This window comes from Geotrypetes seraphini, chromosome 1 (assembly GCF_902459505.1).
Source record: "Geotrypetes seraphini chromosome 1, aGeoSer1.1, whole genome shotgun sequence".
Taxonomy (NCBI): domain Eukaryota; kingdom Metazoa; phylum Chordata; class Amphibia; order Gymnophiona; family Dermophiidae; genus Geotrypetes; species Geotrypetes seraphini.
Genome location: NC_047084.1, coordinates 285,420,080 through 285,437,988, shown reverse-complemented (window position 1 = coordinate 285,437,988; position 17,909 = coordinate 285,420,080). Strand labels below are relative to the sequence as shown.

General features: G+C 44.1%; 1 long non-coding RNA gene across 1 annotated transcript in view; it reads left to right on the top strand.

Annotated features, from left to right (window-relative positions):
• The first annotated feature begins 1,212 nt into the window (after positions 1–1,212).
• Positions 1,213–17,909, top strand: part of LOC117364186 — a 104,840-nt gene continuing 88,143 nt past the window's right edge. Inside the window, exon 1 of the long non-coding RNA XR_004540193.1 lies at positions 1,213–1,490. This is a non-coding gene — a long non-coding RNA (uncharacterized LOC117364186). The remainder of the gene's footprint in view (positions 1,491–17,909) is intronic.

Sequence of the window (17,909 nt, the reverse complement as noted above, 5' to 3'; positions counted from 1 at the left end):
AACATATATATATATATATAAAATATAAAGTCTTTAACGTCATGCCTAAAGGCTTTTTATTTTAATTCACCTTGAGTACTGAGTTATCCTAGGTATATATTCACATTGATTTTATATAATAGTTGTATATTTTATTTTGCTTTTTCCCATTTTTAGAAATTTGTTATTGGGAAACCCACTCCAACACATCAGCGTATTATTCTACGACTGGCATGTTCTGTTAGACTTCACTTTTATTTCCTATTCTTTCATTTCTCCTTCATCAGAACCCTTTGCTCATATTATGGGTTTGGGATCCATCTTTCCTTTTAGGGAATCTCAAACTGGCCTTTGGTCTTCACATCTACACTTCATATCACACCCTATGTATAGGCAAGTCCTCTGCTGCCCCAGGTATATTAGTTTGTGAGTCTACCAGGACAGATAGGGAAAATGCTTGAAGTACCTGTATGTAAACTGCTTTGAGTGTGGTTGTAAAACTACAAAAAAGCGGTGTACAAGTTCCAATCCCCTCCCCCCCATATTCTTCATATGTTGTACAGTATCAGTTATTTTACTTATAGGATTATGATGTATTTTATTATTTATTATTTCTATTTTGTAGACTACATTGGACTCCTGATACAGGCTTGTTAGATGAAACATTGTCCATGTATAGTCCTTTTTAGTGTCTCACACATAAGCTTCATTAAAGGTTTTAACCAGCTTGGAGTTTTTGGGTCATCTGATCTCTGCATGAACTGAGCATGTGCAGAACAGAGCATGCAGAGGGGTACCAGTGTGGGAATTCTGCTGCTGATTTTCTAGTAGACTAATCACAAAATATTTAAGGTGCTTTACTAATACATCCTGACTTCTATCTATTCTAACCCATCTACCGTTCTAGTTCTAATTTGTAAAACATTAGTTAAAAATATATCCAATCAATGGTGTGAACATTACATCATCAATGAAATAATAAGCGAGCCTTATTGCTTCGGGGGGGGGGGGGGTTCTTTTCTTTACGTATTAGTTTGAAAAAAGAAAAATCAAATTTGCTATAGACTTTTTTTGCCCCTCTTCCCATTCTTTTGCAGGAAGAGAGCAATAATGCCTGTGAAATCCCACCTTTCAGGGCAGTATGATATCTACGCCTGTAGATGGCGCAACAGGGGACGCTGTTAGGAGCGGTGAAGCAGAAACCCTCTTTCCCCTCCCTGCTACCCTTTCTGGGGGGGCAGTGTCAGGCTTCGGCCCTTCAGCAGCTGTGGCGGGGCGGGGAGAGGGGGTGTATGTGGGATTGTGACAGGACCTAAATGCAAAATGTTATTGGAGGAAGAGCCACAAATGACGAGGCAGCGGTGAGGTGGAGAAGTGTAAGGCCTGAAAGAGCAAATGAGAGAACGAGGCTGCCGAAGCGTTGAATAATGTTCTCTCGTCCTGCACGTGCTGCCTAAGTTTCTTGGTGTGAAGCAGCGGTTTTTAATTTTTAGATTCTCAAGAGCGACCAGGTATGCCAAGGACCTTATTTATGTTCAACTGTTGACTCCTTTAATATAAATTTAAAAGGATGATGTATGAACGGTGCTATGGCCAGCGCAGCAATTTACTTCTGATATAGCGCTATTTTGGGGCGTTGTAATTAGTGCTGATGTAGCAAGTATAGTAACACAGAAAAAAAAATGTTGTTCAAAATGGGGAAATAAACTGCTTTGCTAATCTTAGCATGTATTTCCATGGTAATTTTAGTAATGAGTACACATAAAATTACTTCTGATGCGGGTGGCAAAAGAGGAGGCCTGACATTTCCTTCTTTTTTTTTGTTTATGTATTTATTGTACTTGATACTTGATATACCGCAATGAGTCTGGAAGACATTTGTGGTTTACATGAAAAAATATGGGATAGAGAAAGTGGAGGGGCAGAGGGGAGAGAAATGATGGAAATAGTGGGGAGAGACGGGTCATAGAGCTTATGGTAAAATAACCCATTTTAACAGTAGCTCTAAGTCCCATTTTATACAGTGAGACCTAGTTATTAATAATCTAGGTTTGAAGGAGTCTGGGGTTGGTTTTCCTAAGTGTTGAACTAAGTTTTCTCTTCAATAAAATGCTGAATTATGTTTAGCTGCAGACCTAACTTATCTCATGTTCTTGCCTGCCTGCACTGGGTGTTTTAGCTTGGGCATTCTAGCTTCTTATGGCTATCTCAGCATAAACATATGTAACAGAAAGACTGCAGGGCTTAGATAAGTGACCTACTAGTAATCTGCTAGTGTGAGCTTAGGACCAATGATTGTTAAGAAAAGTAACACGTGAAAAGTTTTTTTCTAGAATTCAGTTGTATATCCAGAAGAATGTATAAATACCTCAGTAACTTCCTGGTTTCAGGACTTCTGAAGCCAGCTTGGGGCTCAGGGGTCCGCATATGCTGAATAAACATCTGTGCTTTCTTCAAGTCTCTAAGTTTTTGTGGCTGCCCAAAGTGACCTTTCAGATTGACTGTAAAATAATTTGTTTTAGCAGTACCACAGGATGATTACTTGCCCCCTAAATGTTTTATAAAAGTTGCTGATATTCATTATATATTTTGTTACAATACAATTATTTTCTGGAGATTACTCCAGAGTAATGTGAATTGGATGGTGTCTAACCCTCCCCCCCCCAATTTTATGAAGCTGCGCTAGAGATTTTTAGCACAGGCCAGTGAGGTAAGTGCTTCAACGCTCATTGGTGTTCTTTGAACATTGGAGCATTTACTGCGCTGGCTTGCGCTAAAAACCTGTAGCACAGTTTGTTAAAAGGATTAAAAGTTTTTGGTGTCCTGTATTGGATTTTTCCTACTTTGTGATATTTCTTGGGTCCCCTCATAACTGTGGGCTTAATAGAGGGTTAATTATACTGAAATTTTTTTATTAGTGATTTGGTTGTCTTTTTGCTTCTCATATACAATGTATGAATAATTTGTGAACTATTTACCAATGTGTGATTTCCCCAATTCTGTCTAAAAATTGATTTTTCTAATGTTCATTAAAATGCAATAAATATTGCATTGGACAAAATGAAAGTAAAAGTTATTTTGAAGGGGGTATTAACAACAACAACAATTTATTTTTCTATAGTGCTACCAGGCACACGCAGCGCTGTACATAGGACATGTAAGAGATGGTCCCAGCTCAAAAGAGCTTACAATCTAATTATGACAAACATACAGGACAAAATGGGGAGTAGGGAATTAGAGGGTGCTGAGGAGGTGGTAGGAGACTATAGAAAGGATGACGGACAGATACGTTGGTAGGGTTAGGATTTAAACGCAGCTTCAAATAAGTGGGCTTTCAGCCTGGATTTGAATACCGCCAGAGACAGAGCCTGACGTAACAAGCCAGGCAGGTTGTTCCAGGCATGCAGTGCAGCAAGGTAGAAGGGACAGAGATGAGAGTTGGCAGTAGAGGAGAAGGGTACCAAAAGGAAGAACTTGTCTAACGAACAGAGTTCCTGGGGGGGGGGGTATAGGGAGTAATAAGAGAGGACAGATATTGAGGAGCTGCATAGCCAAGTACACTTGAATGTCAGTAAGAGGAGTTTGAATTATATATGGAGATAGATAGGGAGCCAGTGAAGCGACCTGAGGACAGGAGTAATGTGGGTACAGTATAACAACCCTGGTGGAATACTAGGTGCACAGCAGCATTTTGAATGGATTGAAGGGAAGAGATATGGCTTAGCGGAAGACCCGCAAAAAAGCACATTGCAGTAATCCAGACGAGAGGTGACGAGAGCGCGGATGAGGGTTTTGGAAGCATGCTCAGAAAGGAAAAAATGGATTTTTAACAATATTATAGAGAAAGAAACGACCTCTCCTTCTGCAGCACCCCCCACTGGCGGTAATAGTAGGCTCAGGGCCGTGACTGGAGGACATCTGTTCATTTCTGGGTGCCCTCCAGCCGCTGCTCCGAGATTAGTGTGCCAGCAGCTTAAAAAGTTTGTGACACACTGTTATATAAGCACTTACAACATTAGACATTACTCTACCCATAAAGGCTTACTAAAAAATTTAAACATTGCATGAATATGCAGCCTCATGCTACATAATTAAAAACTAATCCTTATTTCATGATGAATAACTTTTGGACAATATAAGTTTTCTATTTAAGATACATATCTTTGGATAGTTTTTTCTTCAAAAAAGCATCTTATAAAAAAAAAAAAATCCAATTTAAATTTTTTTAAAAATCCAGTTTACATTAAAGAAATGTTTTTTTATTTATTTGTATACCGCTATTCGATACAACATCAGTGTTTTTTTATCCAGACTGTTTTTAATTACGCTTTACTGCAGATTTTTTACTTTGCTGCTTTGTGCATATGATTATCTTATCACATTAGAAGTAAAGTAAAAACAACAACAAAAAATTAGCAGGGACTGTTACTGCTTTGGCCTGTGCCACATGTCAGTTTATATTTACATTATAGGTGGCTTTACTTTGGATTTTTTTTGTGATACTTTGTATGGTAGCTAAAGAGCCTGTCCTTATCCAAACCCTTGTTTCAAATGATTGTGAATCACACAAAGGCTGATTAAGGAAAACGGTGGGCTTAAAATAAACTGAATCGTGTTCCAAGTTTTTATTGCTAAATAAAGCATTGTCTTTTTGTTTAGTCTGCATGATTCTTTTTTTCTGTGACAATGAGGGAAAAAGGAAAGGAAGTGAAAGATTACATTTTGAACTGCAGGAAGTTGGGCGTGCAAGAGATAATGTGAACGGTCCTCATGAGATATTAATTTTTTGTGGCATGCCTGCATTTTTTGTCCTGGAGCTACTACGAAGTTGTGCCTGGTTGAAAGATATCCTGAAATCAATATGCAATTGGGTGTTCATCACTTAAAAATATGTGAATTATATATTTTTATATGGATTTTAAGCCAATCTATCTGTTTGAGCTACTTCCGTGGAGATGATGCGGTATATAAACTTAAGGCTTAGTTTAGTTTAGTTTAGAAGTTATCAGTTTGACTTAATCTGTATTCTTACTCTTCATTCAGTATGATCATATCAAATTGACTTTGAATTTGGAATCAGAAATAGAATAATTCTAGTTGAATTTGCTGCAGAGAACTTGCTTCTTCCTGTTCAGCCCAGCAGCAGGCCACTTGTAGAGAGGTTCTTGGAAAGTATAACTTTACATTTGCCATGCCAAAGAGATCTGTGGTTGCCTTAAGATTGAAAAATGCTTCATATGGGTAAAAATATTTTTATGAAGTTGGCAAGTTGGCTGAATATTAAAACTGTTTAATATGGCTAATGTGAAACTGTAATTGTGAGGCCTGTTTACTACTGTTTGCACTTATTGGGCATTAAATGCAAAAATTAATGCACAATAGCTACAAAGGTTGAGTGCGCAGTTAGACTTATCAATTAGGAACAATAGGCACACTGCCAAGGGCCCATGGAAATATTTTGATGTCTTTTTTTTTTTCCCCAGAAAGAATAGAAATGAAGATGTTACTTGTAATTTCATGTCTTGCTCGTCAGTCTTGAAAATATACACAATAAATAGAAAACAAATATATAAATACAAATCATATTAAATATATATACAATTCAAATTAAAAGTTCAGTTATATATTAAATGCTAATGAGGAAGGGGCTCATGAAGACAAAAGTGCTTAGGGACCTGTGTGTGCTAACTTTTAGGAGTGTTCCCATCATGATACCATATATACTGTACAGTTACTGCACAGAAAAGTTCTTTACCTTGCATTAAAAGAGAGATTAAAGAAAGAGTGCCAAAATTTAGGCTTCTGGATGATGCACAATAAGTGTGAATACTATAATAGCAGTTTCCCATGGAATTGCTGTTATAGAATACTAGTTCGAGTTTGCAGTTTCACCCTTAACTTTAGGCACAAGCATTTATACTATGTCAAAGGCTGGTGCAACTGCTTGCCCCTAACTGTACAATTAGGCACCTACTCCTGGATTCTATATATGACACCAAAATTTGAGCATGTTTCCAAGATCCACACACACATTAATTGAATAATGAACTCAGAACGAATCAACTAGGTGCTAACAACTAATTCTAGTGCAATGTGTCTAATTGTCCTCAATGTTAGGGTTATGCGACTGAACCTGCAAGTTGCTTGCAAAATGTTGTCAGTTATCATTTGAACTCAGCTCCTGTACTTCAGTTGGTTTTTTTTTCTGCAAGCAAGTTGCCCAGAATTGTTTCTGCTCTGCTGTGAGGTTTTATTATTTCGGGTATTTTTTCTAAGTGTTCAGTTGGAGTCTCGGTGCCCAGCAGTTCCCACTGGTTGAAACTTCTGCCTGGGAGAAGATGCAGACTTGTGCTGTGAAAGCCTACTGCTAGCCAGATCAGCCCTCGGGAACACCTAGCCAGCCTACTTTTGTATTTTTTGAGCTCAGGCCATCCCCTGCATAGCTGCTCGCATCCCTGATTTATCAGGAGTTTGAATGCAGGTTGTTTGGCTTCTTCCTAGCTTGGCTGGGATTAATTGTGGGCTGGCTGCCTGGTCCTTTCTCCCTTCACAGTGCAAGGTTTTCCAGGGGTTGAGACTCGATCTGACTTCCATTCGACTGAAAGTCCAAAGACCAAGTTTGCCCGGCGAACCTGAGAGGCAGAGTTCTTCTTATTATCCCAGGACAAGCAGGCAGCATATTCCCACACATGGGTGACATCACCAACGGAGCCCGCAGCGGACAGCCTCGAAAGCAACTTGCTTGAAGATCTCGAGCTTTCGAGTGCTGCATCGCGCATGCGCGCGTGCCTTCCCGCCCGAACTAGGGGGCGCATCTCCTGTGAGGATCCTCAGTTCAATGTTTTCCACGGAGCTGAGAAGACTTGTCGACTTAGTTCCCGTAGCGTTGTGCCTTCTCTTCACCGCGGCTGAGTAGTATTTGTTACTCTGTTCGGTCGCTGTGTTTTTTGTTTTGTTTCTGATTGTAAAAGTTTAAAAAAAAACAAAACAATTTCTGTTTTTGTTTTTTTGCGTCGGGTTGGGAGATTGAGGCCTAGGCCTCTCTCCCTCGTTCTCGACACGGACTTTGTCCTTTCTATGTCCCGGCCTGTTACCGGGTTCAAACGGTGTTATCAGTGTGGCAGGACTATTTCCATAACTGATCCCCATAGTCGGTGTATGCTCTGCTTGGGGACGACCCATCGTCCAGAAGACTGCCTTCGCTGCCTCACTCTTCAACCTCGTGCCTTTAAGCGCCGCTGCAACAGGTTCTTCGAGCTTTTTCCTCGAATGGAGCCAGAAAAAGCGGTGGCCTCGGCCGAGGCATCTGTGAAACCCTCCACTTCAGGACAAGCCTCGAGTGCGAAGACTTCGACTTCGCCTCCTCTGCAGGCCTCGGCCTCGAAGACCTCCTCGGTGTCCTCGAAGCCTGGATTGGGGGGTAAGTCTCCTGCTTCCTTTTCAGGTACCATTCCTAAGAAGCCAACGGAGTCTAGTACCTCGCAACCTGGGGCTCCAGGTTCGGCTCCGTCTTTTAGACCGTCCTCCAAACGTGCTTCCAAATCGAGGGAATACTCTCCTCCGAGGTCACCCTCATTGGAACGCACGAGGCCTCTGGTGACTCAGAGTCCCTTGGTCTCTGTCCCCATGTTTGAGGACATGCTTAAGTCAATTTTAACGACGCAAATTTCCTCAATTGTGGCTCAGTTGGTCCCGACCTCGACCTTGCCTTCACAAGTCCAGCCTGAGCAGCAGTCTCTGCCTCGTTGGCGGTCTCCTCGTCGCAGGTCTCGGTGTCGGGTCTTTTCCTCGGACTCTTCACCTGACCGAGCTTCTAAGAAGTCTTTACCTCGATCGAAGCACCGCTCTAAGTCTTCGAAGATTCCTTCCTCGAGGAGCTCGAGGCCTTTGGATCTCCATTCGAAGCATGTGCCTCGCTCCCAGAGTACTGTTGCCTCCTCTGTTTCATCGAGGCATTCCAGGTCGAGGACTCCACCTTCGAGACTTTTGCCTCGGGATCTGTCTCCTCTTGCAAAGCCTCGCACTCCGCGTACTTCTCTGTCTCGGAGTCTTAAGCAGAAACATTCTACCACTCCGCCTCTGACTGGTAGTGCGGCGTCCTCCATTACTCTGCGTCTTGGTTCAGAGCCTGTTTCTCAGTATTCACGCGAGGCTTCCCCATCTTTTTCAGTGGCACCTCGTTCTCGTTCTGCCTCGCCTCAGGAAGCCTCTACATCGAAGTCTTCTTCCTTTGCGAAGTTTGTTTTCGATATGGGCCAGGCCCTCAATATCGATTTGTATTCGGATTCCAAGTACACACCTGAATACTTGGCAGATATGGAGCTTTCCCATCCTCCAAAGGAGACTTTGCGTCTGCCCATGACACCGGTGCTGAAGCAGACTTTCCTGCGGAATATGGAAACTCCTTATTCTGTGACGGCGATTCCGTCTAAATTGGAGTCTCGATATCGCACTGTGCCTTGCAAAGGTTTTGAGAAATCACAACTTTCTCACCAATCTTTAGTGGTGGAATCATCCCTGAAGAAGGCTCATCCTTCTAAGGTGTCTGCGACAGTTCTTTCAGGGCGCGAAGGTCGCACTATGGATAAGTTTGGGCGAAGACTTTATCAAAATTCGATGATGACTAACCGAATTCTAAATTACAACTATATCTTCACTTCTTATTTTAATTACTTTCTGAAGCAGTTGTCATCCTTTTGCCCAGACTGGCCCAGAGAACGCCTTGCTGAATATAAACAAATTCTTCAATCTCTCTCGCAATTGCGTCTCTTCATGTTGCAGGCATCTTATGATGTATTTGAGCTTTCTTTTCGGGTCTCGGCGTTTGCAGTGGCCATGCGCCGTCTCGCATGGCTCAGAATTGTGGACATGGATCCCAACTTACAGGATCGTTTGGCGAACCTGCCGTGCCAAGGTTCTGAGCTTTTTGATGACTCAATTGAGGCGGCTACTAAACGGCTCTCTGAGCATGAACGCTCCTTTGCCTCTCTTATTCGCCCTAAGCCGAAACCTCCTGCGACTAGGGCGTACAAGACTCCAGCTCGTCGCTACCCTATGAAGTCCACGCCAGCTTTCTCTAGGCCTCCACCTAGACGGCCCCAGCATCAACGTCCTCAGAAGTCTCAGACGCCTGCTCCATCCAAACCCGCTCCGTCTTTTTGACGGTCCAGTGGTGAGCATTCCAACCTCCTTGCATCCGAACTCCTCCCTACCCATCAGAGGTCGCCTTTCCCTTTTTACATCTGTCTGGGAAACCATTACATCGGACCTCTGGGTCCTCACAGTCATCCGCGAGGGATACTCTCTGCGCCTGCTTCAGGTGCCTTCAGATCACCCTCCAGGAGAGTGTCTTTCCAGTTTCTCGCAACTCCCCCTTCTTCTTCAGGAGGCTGAGGCGCTTCTTCGCCTTCGAGCGGTGGAGGAGATTCCTCCTTCCGAACACAACCTGGGGTTTTACTCCAGATACTTCCTGGTTCCAAAGAAGACGGGGGATTTGCGACCCATTCTGGATCTCCGAGCTCTCAACAAATTTCTAGTCAAAGAAAAATTTCGCATGCTCTCTCTTCCAGTCTTGTACTCTCTCATGGATCAGGGGGATTGGATGTGCTCACTGGACCTCAAAGAGGCTTATACTCACATTCCTGTCCATCCGAATTTTCGCAGATATCTCCGATTCAAGGTGGGGAACCTTCATCTTCAGTACAGGGTTCTTCCGTTTGGCTTGGCGACCTCTCCCAGGGTCTTCACCAAGTGTCTAGTCGTGGTGGCTACAGCCCTCCGTGCTCGGGAACTTCAGGTTTTTCCTTACCTCGACGATTGGCTTATCAAAGCCCCTTCTCTTCCAGGGGTTATTCAAGTGACCCTTCAGACTATTTCTTTTCTTCAAAGTCTGGGGTTCCATATCAATTTTCCAAAATCTCAGTTGGTTCCAACTCAATCTATCCAATTTATTGGCGCCGTGTTGGATTCTGTTCACATGAGAGCTTTTAATCCCCTCAATCGACAAGGAACTCTCTTTCGCCTTTGTCATTGCGTAGCTTCCTTGTCGACTCTCACGGCTCGCCAAATGATGGTCCTCCTCGGACATATGGCATCTACGGTTCATGTGACTCCCTTTGCAAGACTCCACCTTCGCATCCCTCAGTGGCAACAGGCCCTAGATCCGCCTTCTCGACGTATAGCGGTGATACCTTTATTGAAGAAGTCTCTCCGCTGGTGGATGCTCTCTTCCAATCTTTCCAGAGGTTTGCAGTTTCTCCATCTTCCTCATCAAAAAGTGCTCACAACAGATTCGTCCGAATACGCCTGGGGAGCCCACATAGATGGTCTCTGTACTCGAGGGTTGTGGACGACCACAGATCGTCGATGTCACATAAATCTGTTGGAACTCAGAGCTACACCTCCTTCACGACCAAGTAGTCCTGGTTCGGACAGACAATCAAGTAGCCATGTATTATGTCAACAAACAAGGCGGAACGGGATCTCTTTCCCTTTGTCAGGAAGCTCTGAGGTTGTGGCGTTGGGCGATTTCTCACAACATTCTTCTTCGCGCTGTCTATATTCAAATTCAACAGAATTGTCTTGCAGACAAACTGAGTCGTCTGCTTCAACCTCACGAATGGACGCTCAACTCCCCCACGCTTCGTCAAGTATTTCTTCGTTGGGGAACTCCTCGGGTGGACCTCTTTGCGTCACCCGACAACTTCAAACTGCCTCTGTTTTGCTCCCGCATTTTCTCGCCTCTTCGTCTCGAGGCGGATGCTTTTCTTCTGGACTGGAGGGGTCAGTTTCTTTATGCCTTCCCTCCGTTTCCTCTAATTCTCAAAACTCTTGTCAAACTAAAGTCGGACCATGCCACGATGATTCTCATAGCGCCTCGGTGGCCCCGACAACCTTGGTTCTCTCTTCTTCTTCAACTCAGCATCAGGGAACCTCTTCTTCTACCGGTTTTTCCTTCTCTGCTCACTCAGAGTCAGGGGTCTTTACTTCATCCCAACCTGCAGTCTCTTCACTTGACGGCATGGTTCCTTTCTGCATAACAGATCCTTCTCAAGTCTCTCAGTCTGTTCAAGATGGTTTTTCTGGCTTCCAGGAAGCCGTCCACTCGTCAATGTTATGGCCAGAAGTGGACTAGATTTTCGACTTGGTGTTCCGGTCGTCATCTTCAGCCGAAATCTTCTTCTTTGGCTTCAGTTCTGGATTATTTGCTTCATCTATCTCAGTCAAGGCTTCAATCCACATCTATTAGAGTTCATCTTAGTGCGATTGCTGCTTTTCATCAATCTTTGGATGGGAAACCGCTCTCGGCACATCCTCTGGTCTCTCGTTTTAGGAAGGGCCTTTTTAACCTTCATCCCCCTATCAAACCACCTCCTGTTGTATGGGATCTTAATGTTGTTCTAGCTCAACTGATGAAACCTCCATTTGAACCTATTGATTCAGCTCTTTTTAAATATCTCACTTGGAAAGCTGTATTCTTGATTGCCCTCACTTCTGCCCGTCGAGTCAGTGAGTTGCAAGCGTTAGTCTCGGACCCACCTTTCACAGTTTTTCACCATGATAAGGTGGTTCTCCGTACACATCCAAAATTCTTACCTAAAGTAGTATCAGATTTTCATATCAATCAATCTATTGTTCTACCGGTATTTTTTCCTAAGCCGCATTCTCATCCCGGTGAGGCGTCTCTGCATACTTTGGACTGTAAACGTGCGTTGGCGTTTTACCTTCAACGTACTCAACCGCACAGATCATCTCCTCAACTTTTCATCTCTTTTGATCCGAATAGGTTGGGACGCCCTGAATCTAAGCGTACCATCTCCAACTGGATGGCTGCTTGTATTTCTTTCTGCTATGCTCAGGCTGGTCTTCCTCTGCAGGGTCGAGTGACGGGCCACAAAGTTAGAGCTATGGCGGCATCTGTCGCTTTCCTCAGATCAACACCTATTGAGGAAATTTGCAAGGCTGCCACTTGGTCCTCGGTTCATACTTTCACCTCTCATTACTGTCTGGATACTTTATCCAGGAGGGATGGCCATTTTGGCCAATCTGTTTTGCAAAATCTTTTTTCGTAAATTGCCAACTTCCCTCCTCCCTTTTTATTTAGCTTGGAGGTCACCCATGTGTGGGAATATGCTGCCTGCTTGTCCTGGGATAAAGCACAGTTACTTACCGTAACATTTGTTATCCAGGGACAGCAGGCAGATATTCCCACAACCCACCCACCTCCCCTGGTTGGCTTCTTAGCTTGGTATCTGAACTGAGGATCCTCACAGGAGATGCGCCTCCTAGTTCGGGCGGGAAGGCACGCGCGCATGCACGATGCAGCACTCGAAAGCTCGAGATGTTCAAGCAAGTTGCTTTCGAGGCTGTCCGCTGCGGGCTCCGTTGGTGATGTCACCCATGTGTGGGAATATCTGCCTGCTGTCCCTGGATAACAACTATTACGGTAAGTAACTGTGCTATTTGTTCCTACTGAATTCTTATGCTGAAGCAGGTAGACACCACCACATGGCACAGTGAGTAAGGCTATTTATTCTAGCCTATGGGGAAAATTGGGGTAAGGGGTGGGAGTTGTCCTCCAAAACTGAAATTTAAAGGGTTTTGCAGCCAGAGCCAAGGTCCCCCACCTCTAAAATCCCTTTGCCTGCAATTTTTGTACTTCAGGGAAGTCCCCAATAGGCTGTTTTTAGCGTGATTTTACTGGTGGTGGCCATATTGGATCTTAAATTATCTCTCTTTTTTTTTTTTCCTAAAGCTTCCATCTGCCTAAAAAGCCTTCGATTTTGCTTAAAATTGATAGAGATAGGCCTCTCAGGCCTTCCTACCCCTATATCATGCCAGGTTTGTGCTGGATGGCTGGTTGAGGAACATCTGTGGCTCGTGTGGGGGAGGGTCAGGAGCCTTGGACTCAACCTCCTCCAAGTCCTCCAGGGCAGGAGGCATGTTCCCAAATGGAAGAGATCCTTTCCAGAGCCCTCCGAAGGTGCTTTGGCCAAGAACAGATGCGTGGTGACTGTGGAGTCCAGGAGGACTGGCAGGGGGTCCTCGAGACCCCCAGTACAAGGCTTCACCCTGGATTTCATGAGCCTTGTGTGGAATGCCTATTTGAACTGCTGAGGGTGCTCAGCATTTGCATTCAGTGTGACATAGGTGGTTATGCAGGGGCACTCCCCTCAGCATTTTTCCTGACCAGGCGAGTACACAGTTCTGGACCAGGAGGTTCAGTCTGACATAGACTGTGAGAATGAAAAGTTTGATTCCATATTGCTATTGTCCCAGGAGCAGTTTATCTGGCAGAGCCTGGTTCTCTGCATAAGAACAGCAGTCAAGAAGTAGTGGCCCTGGACCGGGGTAAGACCCCACGGTGCACCATTTGTTCAAAGGCTCTGATCTCTTGGGCCTTATTTCTACCTCTCTACAAGAACTGAAACCGGAAGTTCCTCCAGCCCCCTCATTGCAGTGCTCAATTATGAGCAGCTCAGTTGCTCTGACTGCATTCTTTCACTCATAATCCGGAAATTACAGTGCTGGTCACTGACCACTGGGAGTCACCAGAAGAGTCTCTGCGAGTGGCTAAGACTATGGCCAAGATTTACCTGATGGCTCCAGTTTCCATCAGCTGTTTGTAAAGCAGACGTGGTCCTCAAGAGGCAATTTGAAGCTTTGGCCCTAGGGATTAAGGCAGCAGCTGTGGCTTCCTTTGTGGCATGTTGTGATGGGGTAGAATCGCTATCACCCTAATCACCTCGGCGAGAAAGCTGCATGGTGAAGCCCCATGTTAAAACCTGCTGGGTATAGGTACTTCCCAGCAGGCCAAGTAAAGCAAGCTCATTTGCATGTTGTCAAGTTGGAATAGATCTCATCCCAAGAGAAGTGGGAGCTTACAATGAAGACCGGGAGCCCAGAAGAACAAGTGAGGGGGAATTCCCGGCAACAGGAATTCCTAAGAGCTCAAAGCCGAATTAACTGGGGACCAGCGGGTCCGCGGGAACCAAGATACCAGAAGAGCCAAATTGACCGGTGACCAGTGGGTCCATGGGGGCCCAATGTACCAGAAGTGACTGGTGGTTACCAGAAGAGATCCAACTGACCAGTAGTGACTGGAAGAAACCAAAGAGAGAGAGAGAGAGAGACCAGAGATGCCTGAGTGACCAGGCGGCAGTCTCTGCCAACAGCAATTACATTACATTGCATTAGTGATTTCTATTCTGCCGTTACCTTGCGGTTCAAGGCGGATTACATAAAGATATATCTGGCCATTTCCAGAGGAATTTGAGAATAGTGAGGTTGGTTCAAAGAGGTGAGGTGGTTCTTGTGGCGTTAGATTGTTTTGAGAATAGTGTTGGTGTTAGGTTGATTTCAAGAAATTGTTGGGTAGTAGGGTTTTTTTTGAATAGGATTGTTTTTTTTCTTTTCTGAAGCAATGAAGTGACTCTTGACGTATGCGTTTGCCACACCTGTCTGTCCCAAGGAAGACGAAGACCTCCAAATGCTCATAATCTGAAGTGAATTATATAGTGGATGCTCTGTATGATATCAGAATTATGAGCAAGGTATCAGCCTATGCTATCTCTGCCCAACGGATGCTCTGGATCAGACTGGGCAGGAGATTCAGCCTCTAAAGCCACTCTGAGCAGGATTCCCTTTCAAGGGCAGATAATTTGGCAGGGGTTTGGATGACCTGATGGCCAGCTTTATGGACTGTCGGCCTAAGACATTGCTGGACAGTGGACCCCGGATGACGGGTTCCAGGATGTGGCAATTTGAGGATGTCGAAGATTCTGTCCTTATTCAAATTCTGTCCTATTCAAATTCGCCTGCTTCTGTTACAAAACTGTTTTTGGCCTATTACCTAGATACCTCAATCACCATTTCACTCTGAACCTCACCAACAAGAAATCCCGCAGAATACAGCTGTTTGTCTTCCCATCCCTAAAATTATGTCATTTCAAAAGATTTCTCGACAAAACCTTTGCTTACCAGGCAGCCAAGCTGAACCCTTGGCTTGCCCAAATGATACTCGAGGCCCCCTCTTACCTTAGCTTCAGAAAACTTCTCAAAACGCACCTTTTCCGTGAACAGACCTTTTAATCCCCCTTGCCCCCTATTTTCTCCCCTTTCCCTCTCTACCCCGCCCCTTCGGCTGTCCCTCTCTCCCCCCCCTCCCGATTTTATCTCTCTCTCGCTATATCATATCTTACAACCCTCCCTTCTGTAATACCGTTACCTCGACCTAATCTCTTCAAAGAGTTCCCCCCCCCACACTTCATTGCCTGTATCTTTGTCAAAATTTTGTAAATCCGTGTGTTATCACGGACCTTAATTAATGGATGTGAACCGCCTAGAACTTTACGGGTATGGCGGTATACAAGAATAAAATTATTATTATTAAAATTATTATTATTATTATTATTATTATTCGGGAAGCAAAGCGACATAGAGTTCCTTTTCAGGGGTTATGGCAGAGGTTCATTGGGAACAGGAGACAGCAAGCTTTGAGCTCTTGCCCCCCCTTATTCTCCAAGAAAGCACAATGACTCCTGGATATGGGCAGTCTGTTGGCCTTTGGTTGATCTGAACTCAGATAGGTGTAGATTGTTAGGTCCTAGAAATTGTTTGAGAAGGTAACAAATCGATTTTTGTGCCTCCCTTCCAGATCTCTTTGTAGATTCTCCAGCTGGTTGACCGGAGAGAGTCCTCAGAGTCCAGGCAACAGAACAAAGGCTAGTGAATCTTCTTGCCATAGAGCTGGTACAGGATGAAGAATCGGGCTCAGGCAGATACTCCATATACTTCATCATATCAAAGAAATGCTCAGATGACTTGGAGACCAGTTGGTCAGTACTGCACTAAAAATGCTGCATTTCCACATGGAGACCATTCGGTTGGTCATTGCGGCAGCAGCACCGGGGGAGTTTCTTGCTTCCCTCAATTTCATGGAGGCCTATCTCTACATTCCCATTTTTCTGGCCTAGAGGAGGTACTTGCAGTTTCATGTGCTGGAACACCATTTCCAGTACTCTGTGCTCCCCTTCAGCCTTGTAATGGCATATCACACTTTTACCAAGGTGATGGTGGTGGTGGCAGTGTACCTTCGCAAGGCAGGGGTCCAGATATTTGGATGATTGGCTAATCAGAGCTCCATCCAAGGAGGAAGGCGAACTGGCAGTTTCAAGAGTGGTCCAACTTTTCTAGGATTTGAGATGGATCATGAACTTCAAGAAGAGCCAGCTGGAGCTGACCCAGCACCTGGAGTACCTGGGAATTTTGTTCGACATGGTCTTAAACCATGCATATCTTCCAGACTCGCACAGACTGAAGCTCTGTCAGCAGATTTCGGACCTGCTATAGAGTCCAACTCCCATGGCATGGCATCATCTTCAGGTCCTGTGGTCGATGGCGGCAGCCATAGAGGTGATTCCTTGGGCAAGAACGCATAGAGGCCTCCCCAAGACTTTCTCCTTTCTTGATGGTCTCCTCAGATGGACTCACACAGCAACTGCTTACCTGGTTATTGGAAGCGAAGAGCAGTCTGTGGTAGCGCTGCCCGATTTCCGATTCAAATCAATTCATCGATTCACTTTGGGTGAATCGATTACTTATTTTAAAAAAATCGGCCTCCCAATTCGGTACCCTGCTCCCTGTGCCTTCATGTAATTTTGCTTCAATCCCCCCTTTTTCTCTGCCTACAATTCGGCTGATAGTTTTGGCACAGTCCCTTACTCTCTCACACAGCTCATCACATGGTATTGTTCTCCTCCAATCATGTGCCTCCATGTCACATTCCCCTAGCATATCCTTGCTTTCTTTTTCCCGTGGCGTCTTTTTACACTGCATATCTTGTGCCCTTTTGCGGCTCTGTTTGGGTAAGTCCTATTTATTTATTCACTTTTTATTCGGTTTATATCTTCTCTTGTTTGGATAGTTTCTAGCATATCAGTGCTAACACTACCTTGTTTTACATTTATATTCATTGTTAGATTTCCAGCACGGTCCTTATTATCTTTCTAGCCTCTTGTGTGCATGCTGTGTCCTGCCTCCTTTCACATATCCGCCATTGTCAGTATGTATCCTAATTCTGCTTGTTAGGAGCGGCTTGTCACTTGAGTTCCTGTGCACACGTTTGTGCTTTTACTCTCTTGTGGCAGTGCCCTATATTATCGTGTTTCCTGCGCTCAGATTCTGTGCTACTTGGTGGCCAGATTAGGTTTAGACCATTTTTATTTAGGTTTCCCTTCATATCACTCAGATCGCTCTAGCACAGGGGTCTCAAAGTCTCTCCTTGAGGGCCTCAATCTAGTTGAGTTTTCAGGATTTCCCCAATGAATATGCATGAGATCTATGTGCATGCACTGCTTTCAATGCATATTCATTGGGGAAATCCTGAAAACCAGACTGGATTGCGGCCCTCAAGGAGGGACTTTGAGATCCCTGCTCTAGCACATTGGTGCTTGTATATAAAAATAAATTATTATTATTATATTTACAGGTTGATCTCTGCACGTCCATCTGTGGACTTTGTTTCTTTGCTGTCGTGTTTTTGCCCCTTAATTAATTCTCTATTCACTTATTCATAACTATTATTTTTCCATACAGCTCATCAGGAGCGTATTGTTCCGCACACATGTTTTTATAAGATTTTATTTTATATTTTATGCTATATTAGTACTGTTGTTTTAAACCATGCTAAGCTGTATACTATAATTACGTTTTAATGTCAGGGTATTTTATTTTTTAGTTATATGATTGGTTTTCCATTTATCTGGTTTAAATTGGGTTCATTTTGGTAATCCCTTGTGCTTGAGGCTCTTCCTTTTATCACTTTGTGGTAGTACGTGGTGCTCCACTTTTTTGAGTCACTGTTTTCTCACCTAATTTTTACTTTTATTGCACCATATATCTATTTCTATTTTTTACTTTTTAGTTATTTT